This window comes from Vidua chalybeata, chromosome 18, assembly GCF_026979565.1.
Source record: "Vidua chalybeata isolate OUT-0048 chromosome 18, bVidCha1 merged haplotype, whole genome shotgun sequence".
Lineage (NCBI taxonomy): Eukaryota > Metazoa > Chordata > Aves > Passeriformes > Viduidae > Vidua > Vidua chalybeata.
Window position 1 is genome coordinate 11,582,907 of NC_071547.1, and position 26,203 is coordinate 11,609,109.

The 26,203-nt window shown below is 41.3% G+C and overlaps 1 long non-coding RNA gene across 1 annotated transcript; it reads right to left on the minus strand.

Annotated features, from left to right (window-relative positions):
• Nucleotides 1-20,063: 20,063 nt before the first annotated feature.
• On the minus strand, nt 20,064-22,318 carry LOC128797254 (uncharacterized). Its single transcript, XR_008434073.1, has 2 exons — nt 21,756-22,318; nt 20,064-20,170 (listed from the first exon to the last, which is right to left on the minus strand). It is a non-coding gene; the product is annotated as an uncharacterized LOC128797254 (long non-coding RNA).
• Between the last annotated feature and the right edge of the window lie 3,885 nt (nt 22,319-26,203).

Sequence of the window (26,203 nt, forward strand, 5' to 3'; positions counted from 1 at the left end):
TGAGTAAACGCTGACCTGGCTGCTTTTATTCCATGTCATCTTTTTTACAGACCAAATATTGTATTGCTTTCTTTATTTTATTCCAGTTAAAATGGTAACACTTCTGCATTCCTACACATGTGCACAGGGACACAGCTCTCGTTCCATTGGTATAAAACTAAAAAAATATGCCCACAACTGTTTCTGAAGAGAAACAGAAACAGTCTGTAACACAACAATATTTGCAGTGCAGACTGGATATAACATGAATAATTTATAAGGAAAATCTGCACCCTTATCAATCAGTTTTATCTATAGAAAACCTCCATGCAGACAAAGCCAAGGAGCAGAACAGAGCTGAGGGACCCCACTGGGCTGCCCCTCCACTGACCCTGGATCACTGTTGGCTGTGGCTGGGATGATGTATGGAATGCCCTCTAGTGACGCTATGTTCCTATCTTTGGAAACACATTTTTGCTTCCAGCCTCGCTTTTGAGGTCTCTGGACAAAAGAGCAGCTTGTAGCCTCAGCAAGGCAAAGCAGTTTAAAGCAATAGGATTGACACCACCAACTCCTCAGCCTTTGGAACAAGAGGCACTGTGCACATGTCACCTGGCTGCTGCACATGCTGCTTTGCTGACAGGGTTGCAGGCTGCAGAAGCCTTATGCAGAGCACACCTCAGAAGGAATATTTCTGTGACAGGTACTTAACCAGAAGGGAGGCTGAAGGAAGGATGGACTTGTCCTCTGACTGTCTCTGACAGACAGTCTTCTCTGTGAAGGCAGATTTTAAAAATGGGACTCTAATGGGCAAGAATGGAAGAGCAGGAAAACAGGCATGGGTAAGAAGGCTGTGGATGATATTACAAGAGAGAGAAAGCAGTGACCCAGTGCTTCAGTGGTCAGTGGAGCACAGGATCTAACACCAAATCTGCCTTAACCTTTGGGGAATATACACACAAAATGCTGTGATTTCTACCTGTTTAGCACACCTCTAACTTCCATTAAATGGGTGAGATTTCCATGTGCTGAAACTTGCCAATGTAAGGACTTGGCTCATGTAGAAACCTATTTTCATACTCCTCATGAACCCTGTGACCAGAGCCTCCACCTGAGCCAGGAAAAGCAGCAGCATTTAGGACAAGGCTCTCACCATCCTGCAGCACAGAACACAAGCAACATTGATATATTATGGAAAGCGAGTAGGAAGCATTACCCAGAGACTTTCTGCATCACACTGATGTCTGTGAGAATGCTGTCATTTCCCAGCAGCTATGCAAGTATCCTTCAGCAGACTTCCCTAAGGATACTCAGGCACTCCAAAACTGAGCTGTGGCTGTCAGTACAAACTTTAGTAAATACTAATTTCTTCTAATTCTTTAGGCTCACAGGGCACTTGCCATACTGGAAGTGTGGGAGACCAAGCCAAATTAGAGGCAGCCATACCTATCTTCATTCTCAGCTGAATATTTTCTTTCTAAGATATTTTAGAATGGATCAGAAAAGCCAGGGCCGAAAGGGATGGAGTATGCCCTTGTCTGACTGGCCTGGCTCCATGGCAGTAACTGGATTCCACAAGAGGTCAGTGACAATCTGTGCCCTGTGCCAGGACACAGCCACGTGGCTGCTGCCTCCGCTTTGGCACCAGAAGAAGGATGGTTGTGCCAGGCACAGAGCAGAAGATGACTTCCTGAAAGGCAAGCTACAGCCAAGTGTCCAGCTGCACTGCCTTTAAAATGCATGGAAAACATGTAGCATTGCAAAAGCACTGTGGAGGATGGCAATTAAAGCTCATCTACACTCTAACTAGGATTAAGTCTGTTTTAAGATACTATGGTCAAAGAAGATATGTATATGCAGGCTTGCATTGAAATAATTGTCAGAAGAAATCAAAATAGATTTTTGTAAATTTAGTTCAAAGTGCAAGTAGACAAGCCCTTGCTTTTGGAAACAGTAGAAGAAACAAATTAAACTTGCCTCCAATGAAGACAAGAGGAAAATATTTTGATGTGCTCAGGATCCTACTAAACTAGAAGGATCTGATGGATCTGAAATCCATCAAACAGAATCTCTTACATCATACAAATAAAGGTAAAAGTCTTGATGACATCCATCATTTGCTTTTGAAACATCAAACAAGAGCTGATAGCCCAGCAACACTGCTGCTGCTGTCAGCAACTCATTTAATCAATGGAGATGTTAATTCTAATAATGTCCTGGACTCTATTTAATTTTGGTTACATCATTGTTTTTCCTCAGTCAAATTGTGCACTGCTCAGGTTTACAAATAAGTGCTTTCTATTTGATATTGTCTTTCTCCACCTTGAATCTTCTTCTGCCACTTACACTTTTGCTTAGCTTGTAAATTATGTGGCTGAGATTTGAGAAGCTGAAGCCCCTTCTGCTCTGACACTGAAGATCCACTGGTACATTTAATTTTCAATAGTTTCTTGCCCCCCAGATACCTGGTTAAGATTCTGCCCATGGATCATGTTCACAGCATGGCTGTTCCATCATCACCTTCTTTCCCCTAGACATTGATGCATTTCAGTGACACTATCAAACATGAAATACTTCTATTCTTGACACATCTTCTATTCTTATTCTTTTAGGTCTAAAATTTACATGGCTTCTTTACTTAAACACTAATAACCAAGCTGAACTGCAGTGCAAGCCAATAGGGATAATAGCTCTAGTCATTGTATAGTAAGAAAAAACCAATTTGGTATCTTAGCTGTTCAGCAGCCTCTATGAAAGCAAACACAACAATGTCCCTCGTTATTGAAGCACAGTAGGCAATTCCTTTCAGAAGACAAGGAGCAAGTTATTGCTAGTAAAATGATAACTATTCTTTAAGGGTCAGCAGTTCTTCTAGGACCCTGCCCAGCCCTCTCCCCCTGCCATGAAATGGATTTTAAAACAGAAGATATAAAAATCCAGTAATTTGTCTGGCTTGTATGAGTACATTTATCCTCCAACATAAACAAATGGGTATGCTAAATACAAGCTGAATGTGGCCAGAAGGGATGAAAAATACGGAAAAAAATTAAAATAAGAGCAAATGGTTAAATGGAAAAACTAGCAAATACAGTGTTTAAAATAGCTCCTGTGGTGATTGCAAGGCTTGAAAACCACTTGAGTACAGCCAGCATGTTTATCATCTCTGAAGAAGCAATCTTGTGAAACCCAGATCTGGTAGGTTTTTAATAGCAGATTGATGAGTGGTTTAAATATCAGTTCAGTAATTAAAAGTCCAATTGTTCTATATGAGAGCAGATTAAGAGCATTTCCATACTTGCTGCTTTGCTTCTAAAGCCAGAAGGATGACAACACCATCAAAACCAGGTGCTATTGTAACAACCTTCCTAGATTTCACTTGGACTTTAAAATTTATATCTGTGTATGTTAATATTATGTTAATAATTTCTCAGTTTTGCTAAAGACACTTAAAATTTATATGTGATTTCCCAACACACAAGAACATGTGGAAGTGGTCCCATGGCTGAAATTCTGTCTAATTACCTTTGCGGCAGAGTTCATCCTTCTTACTCAGGTCCTATAACTAATTTATTATGTGTCTTATGTCTGAGCTTGTCAGCATTTTAATTATATCCTAGAGAACCAGCTCATCTGTCCTGGCAAACCACTGCTGTCCGTGCTGCTGCTATCAGGACACAGAACACTTGTAGCTTAACAGCATAATACCAGCAAGACCAGGGCAAATGAGCCTGGGATGGGCTGTAGCTTTCTGTAAGCCAGGGCTGTGCCATCCGAATGGAGCAGGAGCTCTGGTCCCTGCAGCTTCCTCCAGCATTCTGGAATAACTTGGGACCTGAGCCTTCAGCTTGGGCAATGGCTCAGCCAGCCAGGAAAGCTCACTCCTGGCCGTCACCCTGCGCACTGCACTCAACATGTTTAAAACATTCAGGCTCACCAGAATTCATGTAGTGCAGGCAGAGAGAAAGGCTCGAGAGGGACTGTACAAGGGCAAGCAGTGCCACGACAATGGTGATTGGCTTTAAGCTGTCAGAGGGTAGTTTAGCTGGGATATTGGGAAGAAATTGCTCTCTACGAGGCTCTGGCACAGGTTATCCAGAGAAGCTGTGGCTGCCCCATCCCTGGAAGTGTTCAAGGCCAGGTTGGATGGGGCTTGGAGCAACCTGGGATAGTGGAAGGTGTCTCTGCCCATGGCAGAGGGTGGAATGAGATGAGCTTTATGCTCCCTTCCATCCCAAAGCATTCCATGATAGTTTGAGTCTGGCATATTCCTTTAAGTATCTTTATATGATCTTTTAGTATCAGACAGTTATATTTCAGCCACTCACCTTGTATTTGATTGCAGTAACTTATATTTGCTTAAAGCTTGTAATTTAGGTTCATAACAAAGGGCAGCTTTGGGATCTGGAGAACCAGTACAAGGCAACTTCATTTGAATAAAATTAAATTTTCAGTGGCTTCAACAGCATGGTTTAAATCATAAATGTATTTTGAAGAACTATTATTGTTTGGGCTTTTTTAACTTTTCAGAAGTATTTTACTTCACTTTGACAGTTTTGTACTGTATGCAGAGATAGGGTCAATTTGTTCATTACAGTTCAGTTTATATTAGACACAGTAAAGCACTCAGTCCAGGGCAGCAATACTTAAATTATTGCTAAATATATGATTTCACACTCACCCTGTCTTTTAAGCATTTAGTAATTTAGTTTCTAACAGTGTCATGTCACTGCTGCTATGGACTTGTCCATTTTCAGAATAAACAGACCCACAGTTTGCTCAAAGATTTGCACCCACACATTTTCTTGCCCTTCTCTTTCATGGAAGCATTGAGAGTGTAGAGGGGATCTGTATATTTGAGTTTGGATGATGTGACCTACTGGAGAAAAAGGAAGTGGGCATTCCTCCTTTGTGTGGAATTCTCTAGGCAGGCACATGCATGCAGAAACAGACTCAAGGATGTGCTCTGTCACAGAAACTTCCATAGACACAGCAGCAAGGGAGCTTTGAACAGCTCTCACAGCCTGAGAGTGGCTTAGAGAAAGCAGTTCTGGAGAGCTCAATGTCTATGCCAATAAAGCCACTGGTTGAGCTGGTCTTTTTAATGCTTTGTGTGCTTTGGAACACGCTTTTACTGCATGCAGGAGTGTATCTTTGAAGGCAGCAAAGCTTTTGGATTGGCACAGTTACAGTGCTGGGTGAATTGTAACATCCTGGAAAATCCCTTTTAAATGCCAGACTAGGACTTGGATCATATCCAAGCATTTGCAGCAGGCACAGCACAACAGCTTTTGGAATTTAGCAGACACTTAAAACAGTACAGACACGTTCAGTAAAGCTAAGAGCACTTGAAGTTGAGCAGCACAAAATAAACCAGGACACTGGATTAAGTGTAGCAAGATTCCTATAGGGAAATTATGTGCTTGCTGCTGGGTGAACAGGGGAGGGGGAGTTTGCTGAGGAAACTGAGCCTCAGGTTCATGATAAACACACTTACAGCAATATCAGTTCATCCACAGTGGCTGAACAGGGATTTCTAGGAAGACTCCATAACAAGGAGACATTCCAGCTGTTTTCAGAGAATCATGCTCCAAGTATCCCAAGTGCTAATTGATAATGAGAGCAGATCTCAGGCCCTCCTTTCTGGCTGCTGTCAGATGGCTGCTCACAGAGGAGCTGCTTCAGCTTTAGGCTGCCAGCTGGTAGGAAACTTTGGGATGATCCTCTGCCATCAGGCACAGCCTGAGCAGGAATTCCTACAGCTATGAACTCATTTGAGATCTTTCCCAAAATCAATAAGTGTGTAGCTAAACCTATAGCTGTAGATCTGTAGATTCCTAAACCACATCTGGCTGGCTATAAGCAGCTATAAAACTTCAAGCCAAGTCCCTCAATTACTTTCCTAAATTTAGCCTATTTGCAGAAATTGAAATTAAAATTAATCCTATTTTATATTATATTTCTGGGTTCTGCAAATCAATGGTCAAATTGTGAGCAATGCAAAGCAAGCTCAGTTTTTAGTTACATACTTTAAAGCAGTCTTTGCCTTAGGAATGCCTCACCCATGCTGTTACATGCTGTGTTAAGCCATCATTAGCTGCCTCAGTGCTTTAAAGGGATATTGTCTGGTGTACTTGGATAACATTGGCAGATTTTACTGGTGTCTTGCATACAGTTTTGTAAGTATTTCTGAAACCGAGTGATTGAAGAGTGTCTTTCTAAGTGCTAAGGTATGGGTTTGTAACAAATAGTGAGTCTGAAGTTATAGGACTGTACAGCCATGCTTATTGCAAGGCCAGTTTAGCAATAAGGATGACTGCTCTGGTTTCAGACTCCTTCCTGACATTCTCGTGTCCCCTCTAATATTGTTGCATCTTGCAAAGATAACATACAGCAGTTTCCATGTCCTTCACTTTTCTTTCCACCATCTACTCCCCAGTGGATACAATAATGTCTTTAGGCACATGCCAAACACTTCTCTCAGGTTCCTTTTGTGACCTTTTGGATATAATAGATGGTTTTCAAAGTAACTATAGGAAAACTTGCATTTCTTCTCTTCTTTGATTAGACTGAAAAATGCTAGCAAGGCCTAGAAATATTTCAGAGGGTTTGCTTCTCTAGACAGCAGAGATCATGGATTTTTGGTGATCTGAGCCCTTCTCATACTTAGAACTTTAGTACAGCTACTGGGGCACTGCTGCTGCTGCTTACCTGAGATACTGCCAAAAAAGCTAGACTGCTTTAAGCCAGGGTGCACAAACTAAAGGAAATTAGGATGCCACAAACTCTTTTTTGTTTTGAATTTTGAGATGTTTCCTTAATACTTTTTCACAAATAGTAGATTCATTAGTTATGAAGCTGCAGTTATTTGTGATATTGGTACACAAACACATTTTCAAAATATATATTTCATAATCTGTGATACAGTAATCAAAGAATAACACCACAGGAAAAAAAAAAAAGGACACTTCTGTATTCCCAGAAGATTTACACAAACTGTCCATGGAAACTCTAGTATGATGCTGGATTGTATTTAATGAAGTGTTAACTGATTTTGGGTTGTCTCTTATGCAATTCTCATGTCCCTAAAAGGCTAAAATTCCAGTATTTCTGCAGCATGTAAGGGAAAGAGAAAAGCAAGTATAGATGAACAACTGATGACAAATTGAGCAATGTAAACCATGTTTTTACTGTGTTATAAAAAACTGAAAGCTCAGAAACATAATCTCATCAGGAATCTGGCTTTCCCCAGGTTCTGGGAAAGGTTGGTTTCCTATATAATTCCAGAATGCCCTATGGAACAGCGAGATGCTGTGGTCCTATAAAGGTGATGACCAGTAGCCAAGGCATAATATAAAATGTACTGAATATGAGGAAAAGACCTTGAGCTGGGAAATCAACCTAATGAGTCAGAGCCTTGCTGTGTTGGTAGGAAAATAGTTGCTTTTTATGCACAAGGCAGGAACTGAAGGCCACAAATGCAAGTGTCAAACCTCCATTTGCTGTGATACATCCCTTTGCCCATTTACATCTTAAATTTCTGTGGCATTTATGGCTACATAGGTGCCAAAAGCTCTGGCAGTGTAAAAGAGAGAGTAGGCTGAGCAACAGTACTGTAATATATGGGTTGAATAAAAATAAATGCCAGGTTTATGGGAAATCTTAGGTCACAGAATATTATAAACATTCAGTGTGGCAGTACACCTGTTCTCTTTCCCCCCTGGCACAGGTACAATGTTACAAGATGTCCCAGCTGTTCTGCTATAGCTTCTACTCACTGGGAGGACATTTTTTGAATTAGATATTTACACAGACTGCTCAATATTTCCTTAGAGGAGATGGGAAGCTTGAAGTCCACCAGCATGTTATCAAGAGAATGCCTTATTTTGGCCAGCACGTAGCACTTGACATGTAGCCAACTGGAAATTCATCTACTTTAATAATGATTGTCCCAGTGATTTACTTATCTTTTAATGGACATTACAAGCTCCATAGCTTTTAACCACAGATTTTGAAAGCTTATGGTCTATTTTTTCCAGGTCATTAATAAATTTAGGATGTCAGCCTCAACAGCAAACCCTGGAATACTCAATTACTGTTTTTGTTTCATTGCGAGGTGCTGTCATTCTTAACTAATATTTTCCTTAATGCTGCAATTTGTGATGAAACCACACAATTAACCTCCTGTTCTAAATGCTATCATATAGGTGTTATTTTTGTGTCAAAAAAGTGGGTATTCCAGACAATGTGTAAATTCATATTACAGAGGCCTCCTCAGTATTTGTTGAGGTTCTGGTTCCAAGAGGTCATCTGAAGATGTGCTCACAAAAAAATACTTCTGGTTAAACTCGGCAATCATTTAAGAAAAAGAAAACCCTAATATACTGGAAGTTTTATCTAGCAAGGGAGGATTAGCAGGAAATTTTCTGTTGAAAGTAATATATTGAGGGGTCTGCTGTAGCATTCTTTCCACACAGAGTCTTCAGGGCTGTGGTTAGAAATAGGATGTTTGTAATTTCTAATGTGACATGAAAACTGTAAACAGCCCTCAGGTCTGCTGAACATTCCCTCCAAAACATGTGAAGGAGCCCTGAACTGAGTGCTCCAGGGGTCAGCCCACGCTGCCAAGTCAGAACTGTGTCCGTGGAAGGGACAACCTTCCTGACTGGCCGTCTCTCTTGGGCTTCCACCACTATGCCGCTAGTTGACAAAATTACTTTATGGGGCTTGGGGCTTCAATTTGAAGCCTTTACTTTTGAACTAAGACTAACAAAAGCTTCCAGAGTTTTTCCCCTTTCCCTCCTAAAGAGGATTTTTTAGGTCTTGACTAGCATATACAAACAAAAGATGATTGATGAGAATATTCATCCTCTGCTGCTTGTTTCATTTAGTAAGCACTTGTGAATCAGAGAAAAAATGTAAACCAAAACCAATTCCTAATATTTCATGTGTGAGAGGAAAATCTTTCTGTTAAATACTCTGATAGTCCTGTAAAAATGTTGTATCTGGAAAATAACCAGCTCTTTGGGAAGGGGATTTGTTGTTGAGCTGACTGACTTCCCAGATCCTTCCTCAGAATTAATGATTCTTATCTGTAAGCCCTCAGTCAGAACCAAGAGGTACTCTGACAGCTCATTCTGTTTCTAGCACAGCACTAGCAGGGCATCACCAAGGTGTATCACCGAGCACCCTGGGGCTGTTGATGGCATAGGTTGGCACAAGGTGACACAAAGCACTTCTCTTTAATCACATCACTAAGGAAAGTATTCCCACTGGGAAACTCTTGATACCATGATGGCACAAGTATAATGTTAATTTTTATAACCAAAAAATCAATTTATTTCTCTTAAGCTCCATCACCCTAGGCAGCCTATACTTCTCCATGTACAGGTGCTCTATAACCACCCACTCACACAGAGGAGCAGCACCTAAGGTAGCTTTTGTGATGGACAGTGTTAACGGCCTCAGCAATGGGATGAAATTAAAACTTATTTATGCCAACTACTGTGTCATTCTCAAAGATGCAATCCTGTTTACTTACTGCACTGGCAGCCAAGCTCTGACTGCCCCAGATGGAGCAGATTAATTCTGATGCATTCCTTCTCTCTGAATGTCATCCACTGATTGTGGCTCTGTAGCCCAAAAGTTTCACTTTTAACTCCATGAAGTGTCAGAAATCATGGTACTTATTAAATCTCATTCTACATTTGAGATTGGTGGTAGCTTAAAGAGTAGGGTTGTATATATGACAAGGTCAGACTGAATCATAAAACAATGCACTAAAGCTGGCTGTGGTCATCTTCAATCACATGTCACAGCAGGAAAGTCTCTCCCAGAAGGAAAGAGCAAACCAAGTGCAGAGAAGGCAGAGCTGGAAAGACCACTGCAAAACAAGCATATTCCATTTTCCCTTCAGAGGCCTCCCATCTGGAACAGCACAGGAAGAGGAGCAGTTCCTATTGTCTGTGGCCCATGGCTGGCAGCACTGCCATCTGCTGATCCACACAGCTGTGTTGGAGCCTTGACGGTAAGGCAGCCATCCATCTCTGCCCACAGCCTGCTCTGATTTCAGCAGTGCTGCAGGAGAGTCTGAAATGCAGGGTCTGCTCAGCTCTGCTACACTCCAGCTGGAGCCAAAGCCAAAACCACGGGATATCAAAGCACAGCTGACCATTGCATTAGTTTCTTGGATCTCTGTCAAAAAGCTGTTCCCCAGAATTAAAGCTTGAACCGTGGCAAAGAAAAAGGACTGTCTGCCCTAAAGTAGCTTCCTGCAACCAACAGCAAGTGGTTCTTGATACAGACCATCAAATTGCTGCTTGAGGGCTGCCCAAGGAGCTCCCAGTCCAGCCCAGTAAACTCTTTCCACCTGAGTAGGCAGCACCTACATTTGTGCTGGACAATTGCTCACCTCCCTCTGACAGAGCCAGCATTCTTCCAGGAATTCTGCCTGTGCCGGGGTACTAGGAGACCATGTGGCAACTGCATTCGCTGCGTGTGGCCAGCTGTACAATTCCATTATGCAAATAACAATACTGATAATTAAAAGTGTTTATCAAGTAACCACAGAGGAATGGGGCTCTCCTCCATGACCAAGCTGCACTCCTCGTCGTGGTGGGACTGTTTAATGTGCCTATCTGTTATCTTTGCTACAACTGCCTCAAGAGTTGTTCAAGACACTGGCATACAGTCACTATTGGTCTATGATATGACTGACCTTTATAGGATATTGACAAAATAAGGAGTCTGGCATTTGTGATTTGCCATTTAACACCTGGAAATTAGCTCTGCAAATACACCCTGTTTTCACCTCCTTTTCTTAAAAAAAAAAATCGAAATATGAGAATTTCAGCTAGAAAAACAGAAGAGAATGTCTGGCTAGGTCATATGCAGAAAAGAAGCTTCTATGGGGCCTGCTGTTAGAGAGTATCCACCAGCAATGTAAAGTTTAAAATTGCATGAAGGATTAAGACAACTATGAAATAGAAGCATTTTCACACGGGAATATATCACACCACAGGTTTTTCACTCACAGCCAGGGCTATAAATGGACTTCAAGGGCAAAATGATATGAAATTCATTTGAAAGTAACAACTGGAGGAAAGAAAAATGGAGGTGAGTTTAGAAATTTTAGAGCAAAGAAACCAAAGCAGGTCACCAAGCAGAGAAGGCCTGAGAGAGAGGACCAGCTGGGGTCACCCTGGACAACTTGTATCCTGATGAGTGTCACCATTCATCCCACCAACAGAGTGACTTAACCTTACAGTGGAGTAACCCAGACACCTTTGGAAGGAGGTGACGTTTTACTTTACATAACTCTGAGGAACTAATTTGTTTCTCTGGTTAGCCTTGAGGTTCCAGCTGGGATTCAAACAGCTGTTTCCTGAGGAATAAAACTGTAACCTTTGAAGTGACTGTCAAGCACACCAAAAGGCTTAAAGAGCATGCAACTTATTATTTGTGACTTGGACTGCCAAAATTATTTCTGCAAAAATGTTAAAACCAATTAACAATTTGACAAAACCAACACAAATGTAATCTTTTGGTGACCCTGATAAGACTTTGCAAAACAATTTTCCAGATATTTTTTCCAGTTGCTAGTTCTGAAAAAATAACAATGTTCTATAAATTATATTTATTGTAATTAAATAATTTTACTCCTTTCTTGCTACAAATATGATCCACTATTTCCTACATTCATTCTGAATTTTTAGGGGGTAAGAACAATGACATCAGCATAACCACAAAGTTCTGCAGTTCTGAAGTGAAGAGAAAATGGCACAACTCTTTGTTAAAAGTAAGTAAATTTACTGAAGACAGTGTATGACCTTGATACTTGATGTCTGAACATGGATTAATTTCGCTAGATAAAAACACCTGATTGTCTTGAAAAACACCTGATGATTACTCTTTACAGACACACCATGATTCTGAAATTTGATCCCAGGCAAGTCTGACCTTTTGTATGGTTCCATGGGGATCTTGGAGAGCTTCAATGGATAATACTACAAGGGCTGGGATTCCTGAAGTATAAGCAACGTGGGAGAAAATCCAATTTGCATACCCATATAAAGATCCTTCACTAGTGCTGACAGTTGTTAATTGCCACCTCTGTTATTTTTTCCCTCCCATTGGAAAACATGGTCATCAACAGAATTTAGCCAGAATGTATTGTATAAAATTTTGAGGAAAGAGAAAAGGTGACAGAAAATATTGCAGCCACTTGTAACTGTTAAAATGTGTCTTGCTGGCAGCTTCATTTGAAGAAAAAATATAATCTCCAGTAAAACGTGATTTATCACAAGGACATCTCAACACCAGGCTCAGCAAGAGCCACTTAATACACACATAAAAATTAGAATGAGAGGCAGAACACAGAAGAGAATAAAACCTCTGCATTTCTGATACCTTCAGACATGACAGTCCTCTTCTCCTTCACTCCCCACATAAAGGTAGCTTTCTCACCAGGCTCCCAGTCCAAAACTCTGACACCTTATCCACTAATCTGAGTTGTTTTTGTTGTAAAGGACTTCTTTTTTATGTTTGTTTTTTATTAAGTTTTAAGAATTCATATCACACAAGAGTTTTAGGGAAAAAATACCAAATATTCTCAAGGTTTAGGTTTTTAATTACATTGAATTGGTGACCCTGAGATTAACTCTGTTGGTTAGAACAGGGTTCTAATGACACCAGGGGCAGGGGTTTGGTGCCTGTATGGGCCATTCACTTAAGAGTTGGGCTTGATGATCCTTGTGGGTCCCTTCAAACTCAGAATATTCTGTGATTCTGTCAAGTATCTGGCTACCATTTTTCCCTCCTAAGATATTAATACTCTTAAATCAAAAGTTACTTTTTCGTTTCATCAAAAAGCAATTTTTCTGGGGGAAAAGGATAGAAGGCCTTTGGCAAGATATTTTTACTTAAACCAAATGAATTAGTAAGTCCTTACAAACTTAAGGGCTGATTAACACTGCATTTGTCATGAGAACAGTAACAGAATTTTGATCTGTTTTAAGAACACAAGCTTTGCTCTCCTGCACAACAGCCAATTTTCCTGAGGCGTGAGCAGAGAAGGAGCAGACCCAGCTGAAGGGGTCTGACAGAGCACAGGGCTCTGGCACAATGTCTGCAGGTCACGCTGTCCCAGTCCGAAGGCAGTGTGGGAATGATGTACAGGAATTACTGACTTTGTCCCTCCTCAGCAGCTTGCACTCAGACAGAGAGTACAGCCCTTCCTTATGACAGTGCCTGAGCTCACAGTGCTCACAAAAGATGACGTTCCTGGTTTAGAGGGCAGCACAGTGATTCTGTGACCTGCTCAGACACACACAGAACTCATTAGAGTGCTAAAATGAACTACAGGTGTGAAATGAAAACACAGTCACAGCTCCTTTTCCCTCTCTGAAAGAATTCATTGCAATATTTTTCAATGCAAGATGAAAACTGGTCAGATGACAACTCTGATTTAAGTCATCAGGTAGTGTCAAGGCTTCTTAAGAAGGAAAAAAAGAGGAGAAAAACCACAGGTGTAGCACTTACAAGCTCAGCATCTTGCCAGCTACAGGATTCCCGAATATCCAAATATCTGCTAAAGAACATCTCCATTCACTCACCTGCAGCACAATCCTTACAACAAGGCCACTTATTCAGTCTTGTGCCCTCAGCAAAATCCTACAAAGGAAGGCAGTTTTATTTGGCATGGGTTGCTGTGGATATCAGCTATCTTGCTTTTAAATTAGCTCAGGTGTGGTTTAAAAAGTAGAAAAAAGGGATGTTGAGGAATTTCAGAAAGCCTGAGGATGCAGTTCCCTTCAGTGATCATATTTAAATATGTTACATTCAAAAGCATTTCCTAAAAAATAATTCCTCAATAGGCACAAACTCTATTACAAGTTGCATTGGGATAAAATTACAGTAATATGAATACTTTAAAAGTTCTTCTCTATTTAAATCACCAAAAATATAGATACTTAGGCAGCTTGGTTCCAGATTTTCACTTCTGTCAAAAAAAGCTGGAGAAAGAATAAAAATAGCAGCAAAGCTATGCAGTGAACACTGTCTTTGTCTACTGCTGTAGTATAAAACAGAACCAGCAATAAGTAATCAGAGCAGTGGAGTTTGTGGGAATAAGTAAAACAGTGCACCTATGAAAGAAGGGAATAAGCATAGTGTCTGGACATGCTGTTATTTCTTTTAATATTGTAATACAAATTTGTTTCCTCAATTGTATCATAAGTGACAATAGAAGAATAAAGATCAATTAAGACCCTAATGGAAAGAAATTGAAAATTATTGTAGCTGTATCTTTTGCAGCCTTGTATGCAAAATACCCAAAGAAATGCCCAACAGATGCAAAAATAAACAAACTAACAAATGATGAAACAGCTCCCTGTCTGGGCTTTGTCTGCCAAATCTCTGCCTGGAGAGGACTTTTATGTCCATGTAATGAACCCTCAAAATTATGGACTTACAAAGGAAACAGCTGCTTGGCCATGATGGTAATTACCCTGGTCAGACTGAGAGCACCCAAGCTTGAGGCTGCAGCTCAGGGCACCCGACTGGTGCAACACAGGACACAGAGCTGGGACTGAACTGGTGCCACTGCCCAGAGCTCGGTGCTGACTCAACTGTGCCATTCGTCACAAGGCAGGCTGAGCACCAGGACCAGGCCAGTGCATCTGACTGGCTGTGACAGGTCCTCCCAGGGAGGACTAAAAGCTGAGTGTGCTTGATACAGGCCATGGGGCCTGTATCAGGGGGTGGTGGGATATCAGAAGTGGCCCATTGTGGCCCAACTCACACATCCTGTACAGCTTGTGGCAGCTTTTAGCTCACGCTGAGAGGTAGTGGGGGCCAAGTCCTTCTCCCACTGGCCTCTGAAGGTGACCCCAAAACCCACACTGAGACAACATCTTGGGCTCCACAAGCAGAGAGGTACTCCCCAGTACCTGCAGTATTACAGCTGAAATAATCATTATTGCACTTCTGTTATCCAAATGGCCTATGGACCTTAAAGCACCTCTGGGTGCACTGCTGTCCATCTCACTGATGAGCCTCTTTGCTCTACACAGAAGGTGGCCCTGGCCCATCTGCTTCCATAGCACCAGCTGTTTGAAGGGAGAAGAGAGTGTGTCCTGTCCTAAGTACAGTATGTCCTTCTCCAACAAACATTATATTTGGGGCAAACCCAAATAAAAACTATGACACTGCCTGAACTCACTTGAGAAGACAAGTGTCTTTCTCATGGTCATTTGGCAACCTGGGTGTGGTCAAGCCTAGAAGCAGGAATCTTGACTCTCAGTTTCCTATTCCAGCTGCCAGAAAAAAAACCACTGCTTCCCACAAGTGCTATTTCCCATATTTATCTTGATTGCCTATATAACTATGAATAGTCACAAATGAGACACTCCCTAAATTCTTCTGCCCATATTATCCAGCAGATGGAATCTGAGATTCCCATTACCACATATGCTGCCCTGAATGGCGGAGGCACCAAACTGAAATGGACAAGTGCTCTGGCTTGTACAGAGCGTATCATTTTGGTACATATTTACCTGAGATAAAATAATCTAGTATTTATTCAGCAGCTGACAAAGGGGACCACTTGCTAACAACATCTGCCCTGTAATTCCATACTGGCACAACAATTTTTTGGCTCAGAATCCACAGTGCTAACTACACAGCACCACCTTGGAAGTGCAGAAATGTTCACACATAAACTGCTCCTTCCAGCTAAAAGAGCACTCAGACTGTAAAAGTTGCTCCAGTACTGCCATGCACAATAGGGTGCTTTTTAAACATGTCATCTGCCAAATACATTTTCTGACAGAAGGTGATCCCTGGGATGATACTGGATCATTTCTGTATGAATGGAGTTAAGCATGGTTTGTAAGGGACCAGGACAGCAATATTTCAAGAAGCAGACAACAGATTACAGACAAGTGACAAGGCTGATCTTGGCAGCTGCAATTAACTGTCTTTCCTTCAGTCTCTCCTGCACAGTTGTAAGAAGGGCTGCATTTTCCTCCTGCTGATGAAGGTTGATTAGCAGTCAGGTGGGGAGAGGCTCTGGGGAAGGCATGATGCATTAATTAAATCACTTCTACCAGCTAAGTGATGACACTTTGATTTATAGCAGAGCTCATTCAACCAGACACTGGCATTTCCTGGGCACCAAGATGAGGAAAAGCCAAGCTGGGAAGCAGGTGGGAGAAGAGGAGATGTGCACATAAAGGAAAAAGAACAAATTGTGAAGTAAATACCTGAAACTGATGGACTATTTTTGAAAAAGAATGCTACAGGAGCAGTGGGAATGACCATGAAACATGAGCTGAAAATTAGTAATTCACATTGCTTGTTCATTTAATCTGCATCTGTAAGAAAAGCTGCTTTAGGATAGTCTTGTAAAAATTCTCTCAAACTAAACATAGTACATCCTATTATTCCATAAGGCACATTTCAACCTGACACACTCAGTTTGTGGCTCTGGATATGAGTCAGTGCTATTGTGCTTCAGGCACCACAGCAGTAAGCTCAGAAAGAGAAGGCAGAAATGTCCAGAAGGCAGAGCAGGACAGTGATCCAGGGACCAGTTGGAGATGTGGTGCCCCAGCCCACTCCTGCTGCACCATCTGACAAGACCAATGTCTCCTAACACTGTGTTACAGTTTCTCTCCCTGCCAAAGGGCGATAATGTTATTTCATCAACCTTTGTAAAGGGTTACCTTTATCCAACTTAATCTATTTTGTTTAGGATTCTGACATTTGAAAAGGCTAACTTAAACAGCCTTCCTCTTAGAAAGCTTTTCTTCTGGTGACAAGTCTAGATATTCTTCCTTGTAAACTTCATAGTCAAAATCACAAGCCTTCACAAGAGAAAAAATATTTCTACAGCCCAGAATCCAAAATCGGTCAAACTGTGATTATCAGTACAGTCATATTTCACTCTCTTTTCTGAGTCAATCATGCTTTGGTAATTCTTGAATTACTTTTTTCCTTGAAAGCCTAAGGAAGCATTTTAGAACACTTAGTACTTAAAATATTACACTTACTGTGCTGGCCAGTGGTATTCTCTAGTAAAACATAACTCTGTATTTTTGAACACCAAGGTTTGTTTGCTCATAATATTGTATAGAGTGAACAGCCTTTATCTTATCCTAAAGATATGCAAATGATTAGCAAGAATAATATTGGACCTCTTCCACCACACCAGGCCCAGCCTAGTTTCATACAAGAAGAGGTAAAATTTAAGGAAGACATCAAACAATTAGATTGACTCCAAAGCTGCGTTCCTTTCAGTCTATATTACTATTCTTCTCGGTAACCTGTGTTGCTGGAGCAGGCAGTGGCCTCAGACAGAACTAGAGCCACATCACAGCAGCTGATTGTAAGAAGATTTAATAAAAAGTGAATTCTTACTCTCTAACTTTAACTAACAAGTAAACAAAGGAAAACACAAACAAACTCTCTCTACTCATATGGCTTCCCTAGCAGTGACCAGTGACAAATGGACTGTTCTTATTGTAAATCCAAATTCTGATCAATAAAAGATCTCTTGAGCCCCCTTGCTTGGCACATGCAGCATGTACATTTATCTCATGAACTTTGCTTACCTAAATTATATTTCTTCTTTAGGCACAAAGCCTTGCTGTGTTTCTATAGACATTTTCTACTTCTCAAGGCTTCATCTTGTTTAGAAGTACAATTACTCTTACCCTTGATAATATCTTGAACTTTCCTAGCACACCTCTTAGAACCTCCAAGTACTTTATGGCTAATTTACAGTGAGAGTCAGATATGAGAAAACCCTTTCCTGAAGCAGCAGGACCAAAGAAATTTGGGTCATATAGGAACTCTGTAGCAGAGCAGTACATAAATCAGTGTTCAACCAATCACATTTTTCCTTGTTAATGTTGTATAATGTATTTGGCTTCTTTTGCATCATCAGCTCTTAATAACAAAAGACTTCATTTAACACTGAATTTGGTAGGTATCTAGGTGGGGGTGGGGAAAAAAAGCTGGCTTACTTTCAAATAGATCCACATGCATCTTCTTTTCATCATTAGAATAAATTTCCGGAGAGGTGAGCAGAGGTTTAGCTGCATGACTCTCATTAATGTTAACTTTATTTCAGTAATGAGGTGAAAGCACAGTCACTGGAGCTAATATAATCAGAGTGATGAGACAAAAGTCTGCTGCTGTAAATACTGCTGAGGAATATGACATTGACAATGCTGATAGCAAGGAAAAATAGGTGTCAGGAGCAAAATGATGCAGTGAGGGTAAAGACCAGGCCTTTAGGTAAAATAGTACAGCTGAAAACTGCCAGGAGCTGTTGCAGTGATGTGAACACCCTGACACTGGCCACAGGTCCATCTGCAAGGGACTGAGCACAACAATCCTCAGCCCTACTGATTCTCAGAAAAAAACTAAGGAAGCATGGGACAAACAGTCCTGTGCCCTTAAAAGTCATTTAGGAAGGATAAGGAGAATTAAGTAGTAGTAAAAAAAGAAATGTTGAGATAAAACAAAACAGCAGGTATGGGAAATCAAAAGCTATTGTGACAGCCCCAGAATACAATCCCAGTAATATATTGCACCAGAAAGACCTCAGACAATGAAAAGTGAGAGCACCATCGTGCCACTGCACTCCATTACTTTAGCTAATAGAATGATCTGAACTGAACAAGTCTGGGAAGATTTTTATAGTAATTAGCAAACCTGTTAGTGCCCATTTTTCTTCTGCACAACACATGAACAAAAGAAAAGCAGATGCAGCTATTGGGGGAAAGTAACAGGGAAAAAAAAAGTGGGAAGACAGACAATGAGTTGGGTAACTCTGCAGAAATAAAAATAGTAATTACATATTTATATTACAAAACAAGTACACAAGGATTTTTAGCTTTGCAATAAAAAATACACTGTAATACTCTAGTAAATATACAGCACATAATCATCCACATCGAAGTCCTACAAGTAGAGCAGGAACAGAGGAAGCATAATGTATACATTCACTCTATATAATTCTTGGAACATTCATTACCTCTGTAAGCAGCTCTGTATAACTTTATCCAGATACCACAAACACAGGGTTGTTTTTTCTTTAAATCATGTGGAACTTATGCACTGCAAGCTGTTTGTACTGAATCTATGAATTTAACTTATAGCTACAAATGAAGTGCATTTATAATGACGTGAACAAGATGTGCCCTTTTCACTTGATTTCAGCGTCTTACTGACCCTCTGGAGTGGAATTGCTCTGAACCTGCTGATGCCCAGCAGCAGATCTTGGTGGTAAGAACTCATGCTTTTTGGGGTAAGACAAAGCATATCTGGATTTGCCATCCTGGCTTGCTGCATTGTCCTAGTCATTGTTATTGCAGAAATCCAACCAGAGCCAAAAGAACCCTGATCAATATGTCTTTGTTGCGTAGCCCAGAATTAACTACATCTCACTTTCCTTTGACAGCAACACAGATCACAGGCAGCTGCTGCTTCCCCTGTGAGAAACACAGATTCTGGAAAGCATATTCATTATCTGGCTGTTAAAAGCAATGGAGCATGCAAGCCTCACCCTGCCTGGGCTACCTGAGACATCAACAGCTCCCTTTGATTAAGTGACTGCCAGCTAGTCACCTTCTCACTCTAACCTTGATGTGGCAGCACTGTGACAAGTGCATACAGTGTAACATCACAAAATGTTCACAAATAGATGGCTTAATTTGTTTTAATAGCCCAGTCCCTTGCAGCATTTCAGCAGCAAACTCTGGGTTTGAGGACAGAATATATCAGCTCTTTACATGGAACTTACCTGGAAGCCAGCTGGCAGGAAGCCAAGGAGAATCCTGAGAGGTCCAAAGATCTCAGTCTTTACCCACCAGACAGCACTTAATAAATTCCAAAGGAATTCCACCCACCCCAGCTGCACCATTTTTAAGTTGCAGGACTCAGGATCTGATGTACTGACTTTAAAAAATTACAGATTCTTAATATATCCCCTGTAGCTGAGTATTACTTGTGTACCAAAAACATCATCAAACCTGAATGCATTTCCATTTCATAATCAGAAACAACTAAGACACCACAGGTTGAAATTTGATTTTTATTTCACTCGTCTTGCAGTCGCTGTCAGTCGCCATCTCCCACCATGTTTTCATGGGTCTGAGAACATTTGCAGCTTTTTTTTCTGCAGCTGCTGGAGTAAGATAGTTATGTGGTTTTTACACAAGAAAGAAGAATTCAACCTCTGCAATTGTAAAGAGGAACTCAAAACTTTGAACCTTCATTGGTCCATCTTCAGATGATAAACAAGCACATTCTCAGTTATTTTTAAATTTAGTATGATTTTAGGAGTGGACCTGGCACACAAGTGCTGAATACTTAATGTTAGAACTCTGAACATTTGACATTGCTGTTTGAGTTCATGTATTACCTGCAAATCATTTCATTTCCAACTGCCAAGCTTTTAAGAACAGGAATATACAAGACACAGGGAGAACCCAGCCTGAATTTTAAAAATAGCAGGACAGGATAAAAGCCTGTTGAGCACTGAGAACTAGTCTTCCCAGACATCATTAGGCAAAGCAGGAGAACATTGTTTATATATATATAAATAATAATAACTTTTCAGCATAGGGCTGGGTTTCTATGCATGAGGATGAAGGCTCATGAGCACAACTTACCTGGGCTCATTTAGAGATAACAACAAAATCTTAATATAAAAAGTTCTAAATATAAACTTATCACTGTAAAGATTCAGATCAGATAGCATGTACACCTTTCCATAAATAATTTATCTCCTGCAAGCAAACCTCATCTGCTCCTGGCAGCAGGCTGGGATACTGGAATGAGGACAAATGCTTTCTTTAGCAACATAGAGGTTTTCAGCAACTTTCAAGCAGGTTTACAACTCCTGTGGCTGAAAAAGTATATGCATGTTTATCAAAGCAAAATCCATATATTTGAGATGCTTTTGCTCAGTGGGATCCAGGTCCAAGATGTGAGTTTTTAGGGACAAATGCAACATAAATGGGAAAATTCATACTCTGCTTCACAGCCCAGTGGATGGTACAGGTGTAAAGAAACACAAATTTTCTCTCCTGAAATTTTGGATGGGTGTGCCTTTAACACAGATTGCAACCATGACAGTATGAAATTATGCAAAAATATACAAAGTAAAGGTGGACTGAGACAATGGAAAGCCACAGGCAGCACCAGATCCATGTGGAGGTGAAGAGAAATTGAGGAGGGGGGGGAAAGGAGAGATGCCCTCTTTTATCAAAAGCAAGGAGGAGTGCTTTTCTTTAAAAAGCAACATTATCTCTAGAAGGGAGAATTCTCACTATCCTGTTTCAGCCTTCAGTAACTACAGCTGAGACAGAGCTAAGGCAAAGCAGGGGAAGGGAGAACAGACAGAAGGGCCTGAGGAAAGAAGAAAAGAAAAAGATAAATGAAAGCATTCATTGAGCTGAGTGGAGAAAAATGAAAGCAAGTTTAGGGGTGGCAGGAGGTTTAAAAACAAATTTACATCAATGAGGGGCTGGGAAAAGTAAAGTCAGGCTGAGGAGCTGGGCCAGTCCCACAGGGCAGGGCAAGTTCTGAGCCACACACGGAGATTAACACTTAACTACACATTAAAATATGGTCTTTAAACCAAATATGAACTTGCAGCAAGCTTGTTGGGCTGCAGGCAGTGAGGGGAAGTGTAAGCAAAGCTACAGCTGGGACAGGGACAAGGCAACACCTCAGCATGGCATGGCCGCCACTTCCCTCAGCCTCACCTCAGCATTCCCTGGTGGGCCATGGCTGCTTCAGTCCCTGGTCACAGTCTGGGCATGGTCATGGAACTCCACGAGCCACAGGACACCTCTCTGAGGGTGACACACTCCGTCCTGACAGCCTCATCCAACGATGAGTTTGTCACAGCAGCCTCATGCCAGGCAGGTCATGGCGGCTGTGGGTGCATGAGGGGAAAAAGGCGGGAAATGGACCCGGGAATGTGTGAGGGGAAAAAGGCGGGAAATGGACCTGGGAATGTGTGAGGGGAAAAAGGCGGGAAATGGACCCGGGAATGTGTGAGGGGAAAAAGGCGGGAAATGGACCTGGGAATGTGTGAGGGGAAAAAGGCGGGAAATGGACCCGGGAATGTGTGAGGGGAAAAAGGCGGGAAATGGACCTGGGAATGTGTGAGGGGAAAAAGGCGGGAAATGGACCTGGGAATGTGTGAGGGGAAAAAGGCGGGAAATGGACCTGGGAATGTGTGAGGGGAAAAAGGCAGGAAATGGACCCGGGAATGTGTGAGGGGAAAAAGGCAGGAAACGGACCCACGAATGTGTGAGGGGAAAAAGGCAGGAAACGGACCCAGGGATGCATGGGGGTATAAAGGTGGGAAATGGGGGCCAGTAGTGCATGAGAGGGAAAAGGCAGGAAACTAGTTTGACTGGGGATGAGTGATGGGAAAAAAGATAGGAAACAGGGCTGGGGGTGCATGAGGGGAAAAAAGGTGGGAAATTGGACTGGGGTGTGTGAGGAGAAAAAAGGCAGGAAGGTCCCCTAGTACCCTCAGAGTGTACTGCAATGCCCCATCAGGTGTGAGGAGAGCTACCAACACAGCCCAGACAGCAGCTGCTGCGCAAATCTATCAGATTCCTACCCCTACTGTGAGGGTCAGGGGTACTATAATAATTATTCTGCTATTATTGTTGTTGTTCACAGAATCACCAAATAACAGGTTGGGAGGAGATCACCCAGTCCAACCCCCCTGCCCAGGCGGGTCACCTGGAACAGGTGACACAAGAAGGTGTCCACATGGGTTTGGAATGTCCCCAGAGAGGCAGACTCCAGGCCCTCCCTGGGCATCTGTTCCAGTGTTCTGCCACCTTCCATGGGAAGAACTCCTTCCTCATGTTGAGATGGAACCTCTTGTGTTTTATTTTATGGCCATTGCTTCTTTTCCTATTACTGTGCACCACTGAAAAGAGTTTGGCACCATCCTCTGACACCCCTTGGAGACATTTATATGCATTAATGAGATCTCCTCTCAGTCTTCTGTAGACTAAACAGGCCCAGCTCCCTCAGTGTCTCCTCATAAGGAAGTTGCTTCAGACCCCTCTTCATCTTTGTGGCCTCCTCTGGACCCTCTCTAGTAGTTCTTTGACTTTCTTGAACTGTGGAGACCAGAATAGGACACAATACTCCAGATATGGCCTCACTTGGGCTGAGATTATTATTATTATTATTATTATTATTATTATTATTATTATTATTATTATTAATAATAATAATAATAATAATAATGAGGCTAGCCCTCGGTCATGTCTCTTTTCCCACATTAGCATACAGGATCACCCAAGAGGTTTAAATTCAGGCAGTCCTCACAGAGAAGTTTATTTTGTCAGTTATTTTAGGTAGCCAGGCCAAAGGTGCAGGAGGAATTCTAGACATACACTCCATGCTTTTTTCTGGAGCAATGCAATGACTCTCCTGTAGTCATAGGTTCGCCTGCCTTTCACCAAAGGGAATCCAGCTCCAGGGGCCACGTGCTAGCCCAGTTCCATGGAGAGGGACCAGCCTTTCTCCAAAGGCTGTGGTAACCTCTGCTGGCAGCTCCTGGCTGCTACAATTACTAAGATGTTATTAGAGGTGAGCTTGTAGTTGAGCAGGAAAAAAAGACATCATAAGAGGTATTTCACGTTTGCTTACTCATACTTTTGTATGCATTTGCTACTACAGAGGATTGGAACTTTTTATTTGAATATGTATTTTTAAAGCATCAGTGATTTAGATAAATTAGGACCCTGTTCATCCAGGTATGAACATGTTTATTTCCTCAGACAGTGCAGCCTTTGTTACCAAGCAGGTCTGTAACTGTAGTTTGCAGCTAATCTACATTATTCTATTTGAAGATGTGGATACACCATCGAGTGTCATCTGACATACCTGAGGGATGCATTTTATGCATAGGATAATATCAATAATGCTACTTTTTTTCCAGTGTTTAAACAAATATGTCACACCTGTGACTTATATCCAATCCTGTCCCACTTCTTCAAATGGCAATATTTCATATCTGTGTAAGACAGGTACTATTCACATCAATGGGTACATTAAAGGCTCTAGGTGAGGCCATGGTCATAAGTTGTAGGAACTACAAATGTTGTCTTTTTGCTCTGAGAAGTTTAAAATCTAAACAGATTTTGGGCAGGACAGGAATAAAATGCAGGCAATGGATATAGGATTCCAATTTAGCTTGATTCCTATTAGTGTGCTTTACTCTGTAGGTGCATGCAAAGAGATAGAATACATATGGGATAAATGAGAGCTGGGTTTTACTGGAAGCTTCTATCACATTGGCAAGAAATCAGGTGCTAGTCTTCATTTCAACCATTACCAGCAGAAACAGATTGTCACCTCATCCATGGAAAACCTAACACTTGCCTCCCATTCTATTTGCAACTATAGTTTGTGGTCTTCTATCTCCTTAATTGAAATACTTAATAGAAAAGCTTCTATGAGGCAAGATTTCAGCCAGAATTAATTTCATTTTCTCTACTCTGCAGGTTTCTGTTATTTTACCATAGCTGAAACAGCAGCCCACAGCAACAAACATGCTTCAATCTGAAGGCATTCTGAGAATTCCTGCTTAAGACATATGCTTCTAGTCTACCAAAACCATGATTTCTAAGAAAAATCTGTGGCCGCACAACTGCCTCAAAATGGGAAACATCATGTAGACAATGTGCATGCTGCTACAAGTCAGACCTTAATTGACCAAAAATATTAGATAGAGCTGTCTGTTTAATTAGACATGGATCAAAAATGAAGAACTAAGTACTTTCCCATCATTCCCTGCAGGTTTTGAAGTTGGCATTTCCCCCCTCTGCACATAGTTAGTTGCTTGCCTCGGGTTGTAAGGAAATGCAGAGGGCTGTTATTAAAGCACTGATAATTTGCTGAACTCCATCTTTTGTGGAACTTGCTGAGTTAGAAAATTCCTTTTCACCTCCTCCCCCACCCCTCCTTGACTAGAATTGAACTGAAGAACAAATATCACATTATGGTGCTAGGTAAAAGGATCAACTGTGTTTGCAGTTAAGTGACTAGCACAAGACAGAACAAATCCTACAGCTCAAACCTGTCCAGCTAAATTATGAGCAAAATAAAAAAAGTATTTGCTTTTTAAAAGAATATCAGAACAAAGACTCATGTTTAGGATTTGCTGTGCTTTAGTCCTTTATATTCAGATATTGACTCCCAGTATAGCTTGTTAGAAAGTTTTACAAGCCTGGAGATAAAGAATTGCCACTGCAATGAGAGAGATTCTGAGAATGCAGAAAACAAGAGGCCAACTCATCAACTGTTCAGTGGTGGCCTCAACTCAGAGGTCTGCATTTCAGCACTGCAGCCCTTACAGGAAGGATTTTTATCCAGTTCTCCATGTACCATCCTAATGAAGCAGTAGTGGGTTCTTTCAAGGCCAGTGGCTCAAGTTAAAATCAGCAAAGCTGGCAGTTAGAACCTTCCCCTTCTGCCACAGATATGTGTTTCCAAATTGGCATAGCTAAATTCTATGTGTTCCTCATTACATGTCAACTGCTACCATTTTAAACTAGCCTTAATATTCTTGTAAACTACAGAAATCAGGCAGTATAGAACCATCCAATTATCCCCAGCACTGACCTCAGTGTAGATAAGCAGAGCTACTTCTCCATCAGGTGCCCTCATTAAATCTGCTGCCAAACAAACATCAACCAGCCCAGTCTCTCAGCTGACAAATAAAAAGGAGATGTCAGACACCCACAGAATCACCAGGCTTTTTGCAAGGTGGATGGACATCACTTAAACCACATAGAAGTATTACCAGGAAGTACAGATTTTGACATTTCTCATCATTTCTTCTCAACATGAAGCAATCGTTTGCATTCCTTCTCCTGCTTGGTCCACTTTTGCAAAGGGACTGATCTTTCTATTAATCATTGATAGAAGAATGCTCTTGTCTTATATTAAAATGAAAGAGATTTTGTTTGCCTCTACTTGCTTGTCTTTTTTACACATATTCAAGTCCTTCTCTGCTCCATGACATTCTTCAAACCTACATTTTGGTACAGCTGCTTTATAGTTCAAAGACATGAGAAGAGGCAATATTTTGGAACAAACATTTTTAATGATTTAACATGTACAGACACTGGTTGAACAGCACTACCAAGGAAGGAGGATGCAGTTTCTGTCT